Genomic DNA, 18,956 nt, shown 5'->3' on the forward strand with positions numbered 1-18,956 from the left:
GAAGGCATAAATAAGATACAGACTGGAGACTTTTTGATGTGTTTAGCACATTTTTGTGATTTCCTTTAATACGATAGGCCTTGCATAATCTCCCATTAGGAGAACAAAAGACAAGCCTGAGATGGGATGGAGAGTGGGTGGAGAGGGGGATCCATGCCATAAAAAGTTCACTTTGACTAATTAGCATTTTTAATCCAAATACTTAAAAGGGGAGGTGAATTGGGAAGAGAAGAATGAATGCCACAGCCGAGTGACTGCAGATATAAAAAGTCCCTTCATTAATTCGGTTGTTTTTTAATTCCTAATTGAACTTAAATAAAGAGGACCTAGAGGCAGCTGTTTCTAATATCGAGTCCCCACCGCACATGAAAGACGCATTTATTCCTGCAGCAGCCTCCCTACCCTTGGGTGTTATCAGCTGAACATGTTCTGAACCTACCTAATGCATTTGAGGTAGCTTGGGTTTATTTTTCTTTCAATAAAATAAATGGTTTTGTAATTAAATTTCTGCACTGCCTGTGCTTAATGGTTACATTGACAAGTGCTAATGTATGGCAAGAGAATGAGTTTGAAATGAAACATGCTGTTTTCGAATCTGCAAGCAATTTTGCAGTGGGGCAATCAAACCCCTCATGCCAGCGAAACATTTTCATTAATCTGCTCACTCCGCCCCTGCCCACTCCGGCCGGGCGAGGACACTTTTTAGCTTCCCCTTTGCCCAACCCCCACCCTTGCCTTTTTCTAAACACACACACTCACGCACACACGCGCGCGCGCACACACAAATAGCATGAAGCGAGCCGTTGTTTGAAACCATTTTGTGGTCCCTGGCTGGCGGGCCTGTGGAAATTCGCTGACTTTACACCGTGAAATGTTGCAGCTGTCTCTCTTCTCCAAAAGGAAGGCCGGCCTCCATGTTTCAATCCCTGGCAGCGAGTCAATAAGAAAATCTGTCCTTCTGTTTTCCTTTTCTTTTTTTTTTTTTAACTTTCCTCCCCCCTTAGCTAAATTTATTTTTGAATAAATCTTCTCATAGAAAATAGCGAACAGCTATTACATATCTGGACTCGGTCTGCGTAAACCACTTCAAGCCACAGCAAAGGAGGCGAACTTCCAGCCTTGAGCCTGTAGAAGGTTCATGAATGGAAACCTGGATGGGTGGGTTGTGGTCTTGGCTGGCTCCACTTCTGCCCACAGCCCAGGAAGGGGGCCCTGTGTCTCCTGCTCAGGCTTGCACAGGTACAGACGGGGGACACAAGACTCTTGGCTCTTTCTCTGCCCCTTCCCTGGAAGCCTGCGTTTCATCTGACCGCTAGAAGGATGGCTTCCCAGGGTGGCGGCTGGCTGGAGCCTGCGAGGCCCCCTCATCAAAGGCCAAGAAGTGGGTACGAGGCCCGGAGCTGACTGGGGCATGGGGAGATGGAGAGCAGCAGGGGAGCCTCTGGTTCCATGGCTGCCCACAAGGTGTGCGACTCAGCATTTTCTCCCTAGGCTGGGGGAGGAGAGCCAGAGGGCTGACCACATGAGTGCTGACTCACCCGTGGGACGGGCCAGAATCACAGGCTGTCCTCCCCTCCGCATGGCTCCCTCTTGCTGCTTTTAGGATGGTATTTAGGGGAAGGGCTTCTGTGTGGTCCCCGCCTCCCTGAATTTATTGCAGGGCAAGATAAAGGAGAGAGACAGTTGCTTATGGCATTCAAGGAGCAGGAGGAAGGATCTCAGTCCCTCAGAATTCCCCTGCCCATTTCCGAAGTCCTGAATTGCCTTTCCTAGGAGACGATGCCTTTCATTTTATCATTCAAAAAGAAGCTTGGATGCAGAAGTCCTTGGGAAGCAGACATAGGGACTGAGATCTCCACTTAGGTGTACATGACGGGCAAGGCAAAGCCCATCATGAGAGGGAGAAAGAAAAAGAACTTGGATTAGCTGGTGTGTTAGTCTGTTCTTGCACTGCTATAAAGAAATACCTGAGACTGGGTAATTTATAAAGAAAAGAGGTTTAATTGACTCATAGTTCTGCAGGCTGAACGGAAAGCAGCAGCTTCTGCCTCTGGGGAGACCTCAGGAAGTTTCCAATCATGTCAAAAGGTGAAGGGGGAGTGAGGCTTCTACATGGTGGGAGCAGGAGCAAGACAGAGTGAGCGGGGAGGTGCTGCACGCTTTTAAACAGCCAAATCTTGTGAGAACTCACTCACTATCATGAGAACAGCACCAAGAGGATGGTGCTAAACCCTCGTGAGGAAGCCGCCCCCATGATCCAATCACCTCCCGCCAGGCCCCAGCTCCAACACTGGGGATTACAATTGGACATGAGATTTGGTGGGGACACAGATCCAAACCATTTCAGCTAGTATCTGAACGGTAGGAGGGGAAATCTTGGCCAGGGCAGAGGGCAAAGAAGTGGGGGAACAAGTGTTAGGGCTAACAGACAACTTCACAGCAGCCCTGTGAAGGGGGCAAAGTTCCTCTTTTAAACGGCTGAAGATTAATGAAAGTCAAGACTTAATCTTATCCAGAGTAAAGGGGCAGAGAGGTCCAGCCCCAGGAGGAAGAATGGACAGCAGTGGGGAAGGGAAGCTGGGAGGGCTGCTCTGTGGGCCTTGGCAGGGTCTTGGCTATGCTCCTGATAAAACTGAGCTATTAATATGTGAAAGTGCTGTGATCTGCCACTCAGCATACCATGAAAGTTATCATAGTTACTATACCCATAAAACAGTGGAGTACTTCATTCATTCCTTCAGCAAATAATAATTTCACTTCTCACATTCATTCATTCATTCAGCAAATAATAAGTTGCCACTATCAAATAATAATAAGAGCCATATTGCTAGGCTCTTTCAGGATACAGGCATAAAAAAGACAAGGATGAAATAAGTCCTGTGATGGAGAGACAGGCAAAATGCCACCTGACTTCAGAGGAGGAAGAAGTGTGCTGTGCCAGGAGGAACAGGAGAAAGCTTCATGAAAGAGGTGAGCCTTACAAGCCAAATAGGATTTCAAAAGGGGAGGATAATGTTCCAAGGCAAGCAACCAGCAAAACACAAAGGAATAAAAGTAAAAATTGTATCTGGGGAATGATGAGTGGTCCCAAATTAATGGAGGAGAAAGTTAAGCACCTGCGGGGTGTGTGTGGGGGGTGTGTGTGTGTGTGAGTGTGTTGGTGGGGGTGGAAAGTGGAATTCGGAGTTTTTAGATGGTTTGTTTTGCAAACTGGAGATAACCCTTAAAGGTTTTGGAGACTTGCGGATGGAGTGAGTGGTGATACAACCCAACCTATATATTCGTAATTGAACCTGTAAGCCATAAAAAGGACAAGCTGAGAAGGGATGATATTAGAGGCAGGTGGACCAGAGGCTATTTCAGTAACCCAGGTCAGAGAGGAGGACAGGCAAGGCAAAGGCAGTGTTCCTGGAGGGAGGGGATGGGTGCTGGGGAAACTGCAGAGGTCAGGGGCAGCCAATCAGGTGTGGTGGGAGGAAGGGAAGTGCCATCAAGTAGTCTGCTCTCTTCAGGGTGCCTGAGAAGGTGACCATGGGCAGGACAGAGACTGGGAACTCTGAGAGAGAAGTGGATTTGGGGAAAGGGAAAAGAAAACACTAGTTCCAACTGGACACATGGAGTTGGAGTTGGTGGTGGTGACTGTCATGAAGGACTATCCAGGGAATAGTAAACAGATAAATGGAACAAAACAGAAGGAAGGCAGAACTCTGAGGAATGCCCACATCTAGGGGAGCCAGTGCAACAGACAACACAGAATGGCAGGGTTAGTAGGAGACGGGCCATGAGGAAAAGGGAGGAAAGTTCCAAGAAGAAAGGCTGGAAGGTATTTCTGATGCTTCAAGGAGACCCAAGAAGGGGAGATCGTGAGGCAGTTGGGTTGGGCAATAAAGGAGAAGCTGAGCAGGGTGTGGGAAGTAGAGGCAGAAAGATTTCGCACCTGGCTTTAAAGAATTTTCACCATGATGACTGCATGGAAAATTTTCTTTGGGTGATGGGCCCTTGATCAATATTTAAAAAGGAATCATAAGGAAGGAGAGATTGAAAGGCACCCAAGAGGGGACTCTGATGGAGCAGGATCACGGGAGGGGCAGGAAGGGGTGGAGCAGGTGGGCTTGCAAAGCAGCAGGAAGAAGGTACGATAGACCAGAGAACAGTTAAGGTAAACACAAGGGGAGCGAGGGGGCAGGCAGCCTCCTGGGGAAGGAAACAATGAGATCCTGTGCTGAGTGAGGGGTGGGGACAAAGGTGATGGGAAGAGAGAAGTGGCTTGGAAATTTGAGGCAGGGAGGACACGGAATAGAAAGTCAGGCGGGAATGAATAATAGGGCATTGAGAAGCTGAAGATGGAAGCCCGGCTCTGCAACAGCCTGGTCTGCACAGTCATGACATTTGCTCCAGCCTTTCTGGGCAGTCTGGAAGCAGAAACAGAAGCAAAGAAGCTAGTGGTGGGAATGCTCCAGGTATGGACAGCACTGCAGCCGCAGTGGACAGCCAGAGACACAGGACCTTAGAGGATGATCAGAGAGAATTTTACAGCAGGAAGCCTTTTTGTTGATATGGGTGACCTTCACCTCCAAGACCGGTACAGCCTTGTCTTGGGTTAAATGTGGAAACCAAATTTGAAAAAGTTTTACATAAAAAATGTATACCGGCCAGGAGCGGTGGCTCACACCTGTAATCCCAGCACTTTGGGAGGCCAAGGCGGGTGGATCACGAGGTCAGGAGATCGAGACCATCCTGGCTAACACGGTGAAACCCCGTCTCTACTAAAAATACAAAAAATTAACTAGGCATGGTGGTGGGCGCCTGTAGTCCCAGCTACTCAGGAGGCTGAGGCAGAAGAATGGCGTGAACCCAGGAGGCGGAGCTTGCAGTGAACCAAGATTGTGCCACTGCACTCCAGCCTGGGCAACAGAGCAAGACTCTGTCTCAAAAATATATATATATACACACACACATACACACATATATACACACACACACACAATCTTTCCCAGAAAGAATTGTGAACCAGGAATGAGAATAAATTCCTGTTGTAGAAGAAGTTGTTTTTCTTCTTTCCTTTGGCTTTCCTGTGCTGTGTGATCCAAGCAGATGACTTAAACTTTTTACCTATTCCTCCTATCTGCCTGCCTCTGGGACACATTCTGCTGATTTAATAACTTTCTGAAAGAAATTGCTGCCTAAACTAAGGCAATTTCACTAAGAAAGTGGTTTCATTCTATAGAATTCTGTAGTGTTTGCCCTCTCTTTACAGCAGTAAAACAAAACAAAAACAAACAAATCCAGTTTAGTCAAAACCTCACTGGTCTTTTGACTTGTTCTTGATGTTCAATGGGGTTGTTGAAGCTAAACAGATATTAAACAAATTCTACCCAGTTTAGTTAGGGAAATTAAACGCTGTCAGCCATGGTCAGGTCTGCACACTCCATGCGGATAGAGAATGCTAGCATTGGTTACGATTGCCTTAAGTGCTTATTCTCTGATCAAGAGGCAGCATCTTAGCCTCTGCCAGAGTGGAGAAAGGACTGTACCATGGGTACCATCCACCATGACCCACCTTACTGACAAGAGGCAGTGATGCATGGGATCTGTTCTTCCTGTACCCTCTTCGGGCATCTCCACATTCCTCCCCAAAGCCCTAAGGAGACTTTTGAAGCCACTCTTGGTCTCCTATTAACTTAAGGCTTGGGTGCTGGCTGTTAGCAAGCCAGGGTGGGGCAAAGAAGGCCAGAGCCCAAGAAAGTCCTCCCTGGCATCAGCAGCCCCGGGGTCTGTCCAGCCTAGAATTCATGACTACTGAGACACTCAGGTGTGGCTTGGGGATGGGACTATGAGGAGCCATCTCCACAACCCCAGAAGGCAGAGCATGGACTGAACATTCAGAGAAACAGCTATCATGGTGTAGCCAAATACTCCTGTGAGCTCTTCATATTTTTCCCTCAGGGCCACACCGAGGAAGAGTTAATTTCATGAATTGACTTCCTACTGTCTTAAGTGGATATATCTTTCTCTCCTAGCTTCCAACGGAGCCATTTTACTTTTACCAACTCTAATTTGATGACCAACCAAAGTGAGAAAGAAGCAAATGACTACTATGAGGAACCTTTGATGCACCCTTTGCTAAATGTTCACCTTTGCTAAATTGTTTCACTGCATGCCTATTATTTAGGGAGTTTTATCTCCATTTTACAGATGGAGAGTTAGGCTGTAATATTTGCACCACCTAAGTTTGTTCTCCACGTTTCATCTGATTGCTTAGCCTATAATACCATTAATGTTGCCCTATTGTAACTTCTGTCTTTCCAAATTAAAGAATCGATACTCCATGTCGGTGTATGTGGGGAAGAGGGATAGATATCTAAACATATTGGCTGGAAACCACTACATCTTTCATCAAGTATTATTAAGACCTATAATATGCTCAGCACTGTAGGGAACAACTGGAAAGAGGGCTCTCACCTGCAAAGACACTGCTACCTGTTTTGGGATACACAGAAAAACATGTCCACTTGCCTTCCACTTGTCTTCCTTGCAGCTGAGTCCCAGAGGCACAGGTCGTCATTTCAAGATGCAGAACAAGCATCACAAAATAATTCTAAGGATCCAGTGAGCTCCAAGGAGACTGCTGCCACAGCACCATCCCATACTGCTGAGTCCCAGAGTAGTCTTCTTCTGTGGCGAATGTGCCAGGGGCAGAAGGCACTGTTAGGTCCTCCAACCGACTGCCCCTCGCTGTGCTTCCTGGATGACTCCACAGGATCCTGGAGGAAGACAGCTAAAATGAGAAGAGCAAACTGGAAGTGGTCTGGTAAAGAGAAGCAAGTTAGCTGAGCGTGCTGAGGCAGTCTTATGTAGGAGAACTCAGTCTCAATTTATGGAGTATCAGAATTCAGCCTCCCTGTGGCTCTGAACTCTCCTTAAAACTTCCAGGAAGGAAGCTTCACAGAGGAAGGAAGGGGAGAGGGAGGAAAGCAAGGACAATTCCCACAGTGAGTGGGTGCCTGGCCTGGGATGGTGGAGGGTGAAACTTGAAGGCTGGCTGCTGAAATGGGCAGGGAGGGCTGGGTGAGTTGGGGCTTATGTGCTCATTATGAGAAATGTCTTAATGACCGTGAGTCCTGAGGGAGGCTGGAGAGCAATGCCTGGCGCCAGCCACGCTTGTACAGGGGCTCCTGCCCAGGTGAAAAACATGTACAGAGTGAGTGAGAAGACAGACTGGACTGTGTGGCTGCTGAAGGTGACTGATGGCCTTGGAATGCAACTCTGACTCCTGTGGGATTGGGTTTTACTGGAATGAGACACAAAGATTAGTGACTTTCAGCTGAGAAGGAATCTTAGTTCTTGGTTTCCAGAACTGAGTTTCTTCATGGTTCTTTGGGAGTTTCATTTGTGTTCTCCACCTCTAGACCTCTGCTCAAGACATTTATTCCTTCTTCCCCTGAGTCCATATCCTACTAGGCTAGCCCAGGCCTCACCATTTCCATGAAGTCATCCTTGATGGTCTAACTTGAAGCCTCTCTCCTCAAACCTACTGACCTGCCGCGGGCAGAGGTGATGTTAGTGTGAGATTCTCCAACAGGGATATGTGTTTAAGGGGAACATTTGTCTTCACAGAACCTTGAAGTTACTCAAAAATTCTGGGAGAACAAACCAATAAGATTTAATATATCAAAAGATTTTATGGAGTGAAATGCAAAGTTAACAAGCATATTTAAATTAAAGCTGAGACTTCAAAACAATTTCATGAGACTGGAGGGCCACTTTGAGCCATACTCAACTGGGCACCTGCTTGCTGTCGTCTCCATGAGAGAACTTTAGCAGATGAGTTTGAGGAGTAGGCAATGTGATGTCAGGAGGCATAGGAGGGCCTCCTCTTCCTGGAGGTTGGGCAACAGGAAGTTGAAGCCTTGCTAATTGAGAGCAAAAGGAAATTGTTTTATTAAATTGCAGTTAAAAATAACAGCAAATACTATTTATCACATACCTCCTATATGCCAGGTACTGTACTAGTTGCATTAGACTTTTCATTTCAATCAATGCTCATAAGTCAATGAGGTAAATATCACTCCCCACTCTACAGCTGATGAAATCAAGCCACGGTGAGGCAATGTAATGTCCCAAGTCAAATAGCTAGTAAGATCAAGGTCCAGGATATGATCCTGAGTCTAATGGACTCTTAGCTTCTCTGCCATGCTGCTGTGGGTATATCAAGGAAGAAACCTGAAGCTTATGTCTCCACAATGCATCACAGGCATTCCCTAGAGTTTCGTGATTTTTATGTTGGCCCCAAATGTTGACCTCTTCTGTTGCACGTCCAGACTCTAGGTCATATGGAGAGCTCGGTTTGCCCTAGCGGTTCCTCCCCATGCAGGGGATCCTGGACCAGGTGTGTGGAAACCTCACCCCCCAGCAACATCTGGAAGGTCTTGCTCAGCCCCCAGTTGACTTATCTACCAGAAAAAGAGTGGCTGATCTGGTCTATCCTTGTATAAGTTTGGGAAATCACCAAGTCAGATTTCAACATCAATAAGCGGCCAGGTGTGGTAGCTCACGCCTATAATCCCAACACATTGGGAGGCCGAGGCGGGAGGATCGCTTGAGTCCAGGAGGTGGAGGTTGCAGTAAGCTGATATCATGCCACTGTACCCTAGCCTGGGCAAGGCTCTATCTCATAAATAAATAAATAAATAAATAAATAAATAAAGTCCATATACAAGAGATGAGGATCAGATTTGTGGGCAGCCAGGGGGATGGCTGGTTGTGATTCTTTTCTGCATAAGGACGTAAGGAAAACTCAGGGTGAGAAATCAAGGCTGGAGTCCTTTACTGGGACAGTTTATCTGCAAGAACTTTTCCATTCAGTAAGCATCCTGGTTGGTATTTTTCACTGTGGTTGCAGTGAGGAACCCTGGTTATTTTTAATAACATATACACATTCATAGCATTCATTCAGTCCTATAGCATTTTATGATGTGTCTGACTCAGAAAAATGTGTGGCCAGTTTAGGAGGATGGGGATGGTGTGTCTTCATTCTCTGCCCTCTTTTAGCCTTCCCTTTCCTTGGCACTTTCCTGTAGGAAGAGTGGGTTTTGACATCCCAAGCACACTTTTCCACTGTCTCTTGGATATGCCCCATCTCCCAAAAGGCTCACGTAACTTTACACTGCACAAATTCATGTTTCAGGGACTTGCCAAATCTTGTCAAGTCCTAAAGTTTTTCTTGGCAGCGACTGCACCACTCCACGGAAATGGATCGGGTGAATCCATCGGGACTTGGTGCCACTTCTCCGGGTGCCGTGTGCAACTGCTGGGTCTTTCCTGACTCCCTTCCCAGGCTCCGTGAGCACTGGCATACCCTGTGTCCTGGCTCTTCCAAGCCCACTGATTTCCGAGAGCATCAGCAGACTTCAGCACCTCCCAGGCCAGGGCTTGCAGGAACATCAGTTAAGGAATTGCTTTATCTTTGTCACCTCTGCCCACTCACCCACCACCCCTTGCCTTCACTGCCCCAACCATCTCTTCTAGTGGCTCCAATCTTTCAAATTAGAGGGGAAAGTCATTCATCCACTCAACTAGTATTTATACAGAGTATTTATGCAACTCAGTTCCTTGTCTTAGGCACTTAATAGTGAACTTAACAGTGAACCAAACAGACAAAGGCCCTGCCCTCATGGCACTTACATTCTAACACATCTAATAATAAAGTTCTAAAATGAAGTTAGGGTGATGTATTTACAGCTACTGTTCACTTTTCACTTTCACATGTATGATTGCACTTGTTTCTTTTAATAGCCTTTGAAGTAGGCAAGACATTTCACAGAGGAGAGAACTGAGGTTTCTTTCTTTCCTTTGTTCTTCTTTTGTTCTTTTATCTTTTTTTTTTTTTTTTTTTTTGAGACAAAGTCTTGCTCTGTCGCCCAGGCTGGAGTGCAGTGGTGTGATCTTGGCTCATTGCAACCTCCGCCTCCTGGGTTCAAGCAATGCTTCCCGCTCAGCCTCCCAAGTAGCTGGGAATACAAGTGCACACCACCATGCCTGGCTAATTAGACAGGGTTTCACCATGTTGGCCAGGTTGGTCTCGAACTCCTGACCTTGTGATCCACCCACCTCAGCCTCCCAAAGTGCTGGGATTACAGGCGTGAGCCACTGCACCCAGCCGAGAACTGAGGCTTCTTTCTAATCAGCCTCCTCCGAGGATGCCTGCTTCTTAAAAAGTAGAGTCTGGAGAAGTACAGTGAAACCCAAAAGGAATGAGCACCAGCCAGCAGCAGTGGAGTGTGCCTGTAGTCTCAGCTACTCAGGAGACTGAGGCAGGGGAATTGCTTGAGCCAAGGTGTTCAAGGCTACAGTGAGCTATGATTGTGTCACTGCACTCCAGCCAGGGCAACCGAGGGTAATACAGCAAGATCTGTCTGACAAAAGAGAAGAGAAGAGAAGAAAGGAATGGAGTACTGATGGTGAAACTGATGGTGGAAGTTGGAAATCCAGGTCTCTGTGGAGACAATATTTGGGACTGAGAGACCTCTTTGGTCTTTCAAACCTGTGAGCCAAACCTTGCCCAACACCTGTTTTGTATAATCCACAAGTCAAGAATGGTGTTTGTATTTTTAAATACTTGAAAAAATCAGTAGAATAACATTTTGTGACATGTGAAAATTATATGAAATGCACATTTCAGTGTCCATAAAGTTTTACTGGAACGCAGCCATCCCCATCATTTATACATTGTCTATGGTGGCTTTCACGCCTCAGTGGCGGAGTTAAGTAGTTGTAACAGAAATTGCATGTGGCCTAAAAAACCTAAAACATTTACTATCTGGACCTTTATAGAAAGTTTACTGACACCAGTTCTAGAATCATGTGGTAGAGACAGCTATTTATATTCCATGTGCATAAAACTGGCCCTGTCAGGCAGGGAGGAATCCCTCTGTCTCATTATGCCTGTGGAAGAGAATCATAAAGTGGACTGAATGTTGCAGGCTGAGAACTAGTCACTGACATCTGTTTTCTCTTCAGCACACAGAGGCAGCCCTTCTGGGAAGTGTTCTGACAAATTAAGATTCCTTCCCAGCAGAATTGTCAATGTTATTTGCCAAGTTCAGGAGCAAACCTTCACCTTCGGAGGTTCTGGGCTCCTAGATGGGGGTCTCTGCAAATTTAAATAATAATATTTATACCTATGGAAAGAACACAGGACTAACAGAAGAAGTGAGTTCAAGTCCCTCCTCTGCCACTTAATAAGTGGTATGGTATTGAGTAAATCCCTTAACCTTAGTAAGAAGCCTCAGTTCTCTCCTCTGTGAAATGGCCCACCTTGCCTACTTCAAAAGCTACTAAGAGAAACAAGTGCGACCATATGCGTGAAGGTGTTTGTAAAGTGAACAGCAGCTGCAAATACATCATTCTCTCCTTTCCTATGAGTGGGTAGTAATATTGTTGAATTCTCTTCCTTCATTCTTCTTTGTCTATGGAGACCCAGTCAGAGGGTCAAGGTGAGGGATGCCTACAACAACATTCTCCTTCCCTTCAGTCTGGGTTTCCGCCTGCCCTGAACCCCACCTCCCACCCCCTCACCCCAGATTCCACCTACTCCCTGAAATCAGCTTTAGGGATTCTCGACCACATGGTGGGCAACAGACCTCACACAACCAAATGAGAACAGCCCTGCAGTCTTCCTCCACGGCCACATCTCTTAGTTTGCAGGATGCCACAGCTGCCTTCCTTCAAACAGCCGCAAACCCCCTACAACGTATGATGCAACTACCAGCCACAGCCTCCTCGGCCTATTTGGTTATTTCTCCCTGACAATCTGTATAACCCTCTCAAAGTGCAGTTAGTTTCTATCTCACTGTGTACCCCTGATGATTCTAAACTTAACTGCCACCTTCTTTTCGTAGTTTAGGGTTGGGGAATGTGAAATGTGCAGATAGGAGTGATTTCTAAGTCAAAATCCTAGTCGGGCATGGTGACTCACACCTGTAATCCCAGCACTTTGGGAGGCCAAGGCAGGTGGATCATTTGAGGTCAGGAGTTCAAGACCAGCCTGTCCAACATGGCAAAACCCTGTCTCTACTAAAAATACAAAACTTAGCCGGGCGTGGTGGCATATGCCTGTAGTCCCAGCTACCTGGGAGGCTGATGCATGAGAATTGCTTGAACCTGGAAGGTGGAGGCTGTAGTGAGCCAAGATCGCACCACTGTACTCCAGCCTGGGCAATAGAGCAAGACTCCATCTCAAAAAAATAAATTAATAAATAAAATTTAAAAATAAAAGTTAAAATCTTCCTCCCTCACTGGACCATGAGCACTGTCGGGGCACAGACTCTTTCTGTTCTGCTGCTTTCTGTTGTGTCACCAACAGCCCATTTGGCATGTACTGGGCACATGGTGGAGGCTCACAAAATAATTCTCTGAGCCTCATACCATGAATGAATGAATGGTATCTTGGGATTTAATAACAATACCTTGGTCATCCTATGGATACCTTGTATGAGTTTATATACAACCCTTCTGTGATAAACACAGCATTCTACACACAGTAAGTGCCTAATACATGTCAGTGGATGATGACAACAATGAATACGAGGTTGAAAAGTCAGTCTCCCAAATCTCAAAGTCAAATGAACAGAACAAGACATGTGAATGGGGTCTAAGTTTACTAGAAACCTAAAAACAAACAAATAAAAACACTTTATATCGCAAGAGGGCTAGTATCTTGTACATCACATCTTGTTCAAGGACTGAGTTGCCATAACTTGGAACTTTGACATGTGCCTTGGGGAGTCTGGGTGCATCATTGGTTGCATCTCCTGAGAAAATTCTCAAACCAGGAAAAAATATCCTCACAGTGAGCCACAAAGGTTGGTATTTATAGCTGCCATCCTCAGTGTTTAGGAGAAATAAGTTTTCATTATGGGACGTGGAACAGATGTCAAATCCCCAGCCATCCTTGTGCTGTTTGCTGTTTGTTATGAGTAACCCTGGAGCTTGTCCATCCCGGCACCAATTTTCATGGGAAGCATCAATGTGGGGCCAGAAGGCCATGCTGATGGATGGGCTCACAAGGGGAGAGCTGGAAGGCTGAGCCTCAGGCTTTTCTTGGCTCAAGTCTTCTTAACTTCTTTGACCACTGTGCTCCCCTTACCCCAAGTCCCCCCTCCATCACCTTCATCCTCCCCTCCCGAGCTGGATTCTCAACTCTGTTGCCAGGCTCCCATGCCAGTTCCTGCAGCACCGGCTTACCAGTACAGAAGTGAAGGCTGCAGAAATACCTCTGTGCAAGGCACACATGTTGTTTGTGCCACCCATGGGCAGCCAGAGCTCTAAGAAGTGATAGGCCATTTCCTGGACAGTGGTAGAAGGAGGTGAGTAGCTTTCTCAGTCTTTTCCCCTGGGGCCCCATGAGAGAAACCTTGAACCATCCTGACTTGACCACTCACTCCAGGGCTCCACAGTGTTCCCAGGTATTCTTGCTGACTCAGCCATTTCCACCAGCAGACTGGACTTCTCATTTCCCTTACTATTTTGAATGAAGCAGACAATTCCCCTTCTCCTTTAATTAAAGCAATATAATGCTGGGATTTTGGAAAAAAAAAACAAACAAAAAAACACTTTGCCAGAAATCTAAGGCAAAAAACCCCAAACATTTGAAATAGAGTTTCCTAAGCCTGGCAGACTTCATTAGACAAGATTTCTGGTCCTTCTCCCTGTTCTTATTTAACTGGGCTCCTGGACCAGTCACGCAGGGCTCTTGCCTGATAGGCACATGCTTAGCGTTTGTAGATACAGCTGGTTTCCACTATGACTATGCCATTTTTCATTCCCATCAGCAGTGTGGGAGAGTTCCATTGCTCAATGCTTGCCCACCTTTGGTATTTCAGTCATTTCGTGGGTGTGTATTATTTTGTGGGATTGTGGTTTTAATTTGCATTTCCCTGACGAATCAAGATATTGAGCAACTTTCCCTACACTTATTAGCCATTTGGTTATCTTCTTTTATAAAGTTTGAGTCTTTTGCACATTTTTAACTGGATGCAAGGCCTTCATCAGATACATCTATTGCAAGAATCTTTTGCCAGTTTGTAGCTTGCCCTTGTACTCTCTTCATGCTCATATGGCCCAAGTGAAATCCTTTTGTAATATAAAACCAGAGTCAGGAGTGAATCTACAGTATGGCAGTCTGCTTTTACTTGACTGCATTTCCAAATCACTTTTCAGAAAGTCAATAATATTTATAATTCAGCACCACAGAAGGTGCCCTTGTGTCCTCTCCTAATCAATTCCCCAACCTGCAAAAGTAAATTCTATCCTGACCTTTATCACCATAGATTTGTTTTGCCTGTTCTCATCTTTCACATAAATGGAATCATACAGTGTATACTCTTTTACATCTGGCTCCTTTTGCTCTACATTATGACTATATGATTCACCCACTTTGTGTGTAGTGATAGTTCGTTCTTTTTCATTGCTATATCATATTCCCATGTGTAAATATTACTGCAATTTGGGTTCTTTCCAGATTGATGCTATAGTGAATAAAGTTGATAAATATTTATATAAATGAATATTTACATTTATACATATATTAAAAAAATAAAGCTATATTCTTGTACCTGTCTTTTGGTGGACAAATCCAATCTTGGGCCTATAACTAAGAATGGAGTTACTGGGTCTTGGGCATGGATTTGTGCTTTGTTTTAGTAGATACTAAAAGCTTTCCAAAGTGGTTATACTAGTGTACATTCCCACCCACACTGTGTGAGTTTCAGTTGCTCCATATCCTCTCCAACACTTGACATCATGAATTTCTATTGTTTTAGTCCTTCTGCAATGTGTGTATTTGAATGAAGGCTTAATTTGCATGTCCTGATGACTAGTGATATTGAGCATCTTTTCAAATGCTTACTGGCCATTTGGATATCCTCTTTGTGAAGTGTCTGTTGAGTCTTTTGTACATTTATAATCTTTGAGTTGTCTGTATTTGTCTTTTTGATTTGTAAGAGCTCTTTATATATTGTGGATATGGTGGATATGAATCTTCTGTCAGATATATGTCTTGAACATTTTCCTCCCAGTATGTGGTTTGCCTTTCCATTTTCTTCAGTAATATCTATTGATAAGTGAAAGTTCTTAATTTGAATGAAGTTTAAATGATCAATCGTTATTTTGTCTACTCCTCAGGAAGACACTCCTGCTTGGGCTCTCTCTCTGCTCTCTGCTCCCAGGCTTCAGGCTGTTCTGCCCTGATCTACACGTGCCTCTCCCACCCTTACTGCAGATCCCCTCCTCTCTGGGGATTTGCTCTGTTCGCTTGACGAAGACTCCCTGGATGGAGACTGAAGCTCCCTGGATGGAGGCTGAGCTACACCCTGGGCTCATTCACCAAGCAGAGGTGATTCACTCATCCTTATCAAGTCCTTCCTGGCTTTGGTTACCACTCTCCTACTTTGACAGGTGATTTTGACACTTCCTCCAGTGTCCTCTTATCAAGGGAATGCTTCTCAAGATCTCAACTCTACAGGATTACAATATAAAGTTACTTTTCATCTTAGGAACAAGATCTTATATCACAGGTTTAATGTTGACACTCCAAACTTGGGCCCAGTGTAATCCAATCAAAATCTACTCATATGGCTGTGACCATCTCATTTCATATCTCTAAGGTACTATTAGAACTGCACCCCTCTTCCTCCTTCTAAGGGGTTCTTCGAGACGAAGTAAAGAGATTTGCAAGTGCAATCAAGGAAAAGCAGAAGTCCATAAACTTGAATGAAAAACTTACATTTTCCTTACTACCAATCATTATTTAAAAATTAGCATTTCTTTTCATTATGAATGTAGACAACAAGCTACAGATGCATTAGCAATACCTGTGACTTTCTCACCAATAGAAATCACAGATACCTTCATATCACATTATAGTTGTTGAGGATATTTTGAATTTATCATTAACACTTATCATTGTTTCAATATCACAGAAGTTATTAGACTCACCACTAGATCTTGCATTTGATGTGCTAACAAAGAAACAAATATATCACAAACTTGTTTCTTAAAAATATCTTGATAATTTTATTTCTATATATATATTTATATATATTTTTTTTTCTGAGACAGAGTCTTGTTCTGTCACCCAGGCTGGAGTGCAATGGCACGATCTTGGCTCACTGCAACCTCCACACCCCAGGTTTACGCAATTCTCCTTGCCTCAGCCTCCTAAGTAGCTGGGATTACAGGCACACACCACCACGCCTGGCTAACTTTTGTATTTTTTTAGTAGAGACAGGGTTTCACCATGTTGGCCAGGTTGGTCTCAAACTCCTGACCTCAACTGATCCGCCCACCTCGGCCTCCCGAAGTGCTGGGATTACAGGCATGAACCACCGTGCCTGGCCAATTTCAATATAACTTACATGTTTAAAAACATTCTGAGAAACAGTCTGTACATTTTACAAAACTGCCAAAGGATCCCACGCAAAAAAAAAAAAAAAAAAAGATTTAAAAATTCCCATCAACTAAACCCATAGCATTTAAACCCTTTAAACCCATAGCAACTTAAAACCATTCATTGACCTATGCTGATAAACTAGCAGCCATGTGTCTGGGTTGGGTGGTGCTGAAATCCACTCTATCTTTGTGTTTCCTTGACACACGGCTGTTGGGGAAGGGTGGTGGATCTCAGTGGACCCAGGCACGTGGCTTCAGTTTTCCTTCACAGTTTTCCAGTGGGCCTGAGCACGTGGCATTCCAAGGATCCTGAAAGAATAGGGCATCTCTTTTGCAGGTCACAGGAAATGGGTAGCTATCCAGCTAAACAGATTTCATGCTTGACTTCAGTGGAATAACTCAAATGATGATCTGTTTGGGAGACTAAATTAAAGAGGTAAGTGGGCATGCTGGTTTTATTTGGTTTAACTTTTGCTGGTTCCATTGCTCCCCTAAGCATTTTTTAAAAATATAGATCTCTTCTCCCAGCATCCCCCTCTCCCAAATTCTGGCCAGATCCTGCTTCTCAGGTAGCAGTAACTTTGAATTAGCTTGGAGGGAAGGCCTTACCAGGATCTCCTTTCTCTACAAGATAATGAAAACATGACCATTCTTTTCTCACAACTCCAAATACAGTCCCTCGGTATCCACCGGGGATGGGTTCCAGAACCTTCCAAGGATACCAAAATCCATAGATGTTCAAGTCCCTTATATAAAATGATATGGTATTTGCATATAACCTATGCATATCCTCTTATGTATTATACTTTAAGCTATCTCTAGATTACTTATAATACCTAATACAATGTAAATGATCTGTAAATAGTTGTTATACTGTATTGCTTAGGGAATAATGACAAGAAAAAAAGCCTACGATGTGTTCAGTTCAGATGAAAACATCCATTTTTTTTTCTGAATAGTTTCCATCCAAGGTTGGTTGAATCCACAGATATGGAACCCACAGATATAGAAGGCCAACCATACTGAGTCCTGACTTCACCCATTCCTCCTACCCCCATTTCTCCCAATCCTTAACCTTCCTTGCAATTCTTGGAGCAGAATACTCATGAAGGAGTCAGGGGTTGTCTTCCCTTCCTAGAAGCAATGCTTCTATGTTGTCATTCGATGTTGAATAAAACATTAAACAGAAAAGATTTGATAATATCACATAAGAGTCTATTTCCTTGGTTCACACCATGAAAACTAGTGAGATCCCCAGTTCCTCAAAATCTGGGAACAATATGCTTCATATTGCTATCTAATATGACCCACCAACCCCATCTTCCACCCTCCACCTTCCCCTTGCATCCTAACCTTCCATTTCATCATGCAAGCTGCTAGAGTCATGAGTTGTTTCTGAGATGAGTGAAGGACCACTGACATCTATGTCTTCTGTAAAGAGTAGTGTAGACATGGCTATAACCACCACCTCCTCCTCTCTTCCCCATTAATGTCACCTAAATTTTGAATGTTTGACTGTGTTATTTTCAAAGAAACTGTAGCAGATTCTGCACATGACATGCTTCCAAGGCACTGTAAGTTCTCTGTAAAAAGCTAAGGGTGTCACTTGTTATCAGGACCTCTAGCCAAGTTGTTGAAGTTGACAGAGTTTTATTAGCTCTGTTTTTGCAATAGTCTGTCTCATTCTGGAGACAAATGGGGAAACTCTGCCTTCACGCTGGGTTTGTTTTATAGCTCTTAGATGTGTAATGCAAATGAATGATGTTGAGCCATTTCCAACCTGTGGTGATGGGTGTCAGTTTCTTGGACACCACTAGGAAATCTGTAACACTGAGCCACGTCATAATGATTCAAAGGCAAGCTGTCCTGGAGACAGGGCTGGACTCTGTGACTCACAATTAGAACTCCATGGTTCTAGTTCTGACCCTTCTTATGACTGTGTGGCCTTGGATAGGTCCTTTCATTTTGATTCCATTTCCTCATCTATAAAGACAGAGACCTGGATGAGCTCTAAGTCCATTCCAGCTCTGTCATTTTATTATTCTAATAAATGAATCACCAAAAATGTTGTGAAAACATCCAATCAAGAAAAATAACTGTCATTCTGTTTTATATAGTGTTAAAGATTCCCACTTGACTTTTGAGTCTCTTTACTCAGTATGTGTACCCCAAAGTTCTACTAGATTTCCATAAACTAGTCTTTAAAATTGACCCTGGGCCAGTATAAAATCCTGTCTTATTATAAGGTCCAGATTCTGAGTTGTAAGAAGGTCTGTTTAAAATGGTATGTTTTTCTTGCAGCAATTGTTAAGTGGTCAGGTTTTATGATGTTTTAACATTCATTGCCATTCATTATCTAAACACTGTTCTATAATCCAGGGAGTGTGAGGTTAATAAGTAGAATGGAATTCATTCTGGGTTTGATTTCATCTGCTGATTCTAGTGGAAGACTCTTTATATCTGTTCCTTCTTTCTCAACATGTTTAAGCAGAGAAGCTCTGGCTCTC

Source organism: Macaca mulatta, chromosome 13 (assembly GCF_049350105.2).
Source record: "Macaca mulatta isolate MMU2019108-1 chromosome 13, T2T-MMU8v2.0, whole genome shotgun sequence".
Taxonomy (NCBI): Eukaryota; Metazoa; Chordata; class Mammalia; order Primates; family Cercopithecidae; genus Macaca; species Macaca mulatta.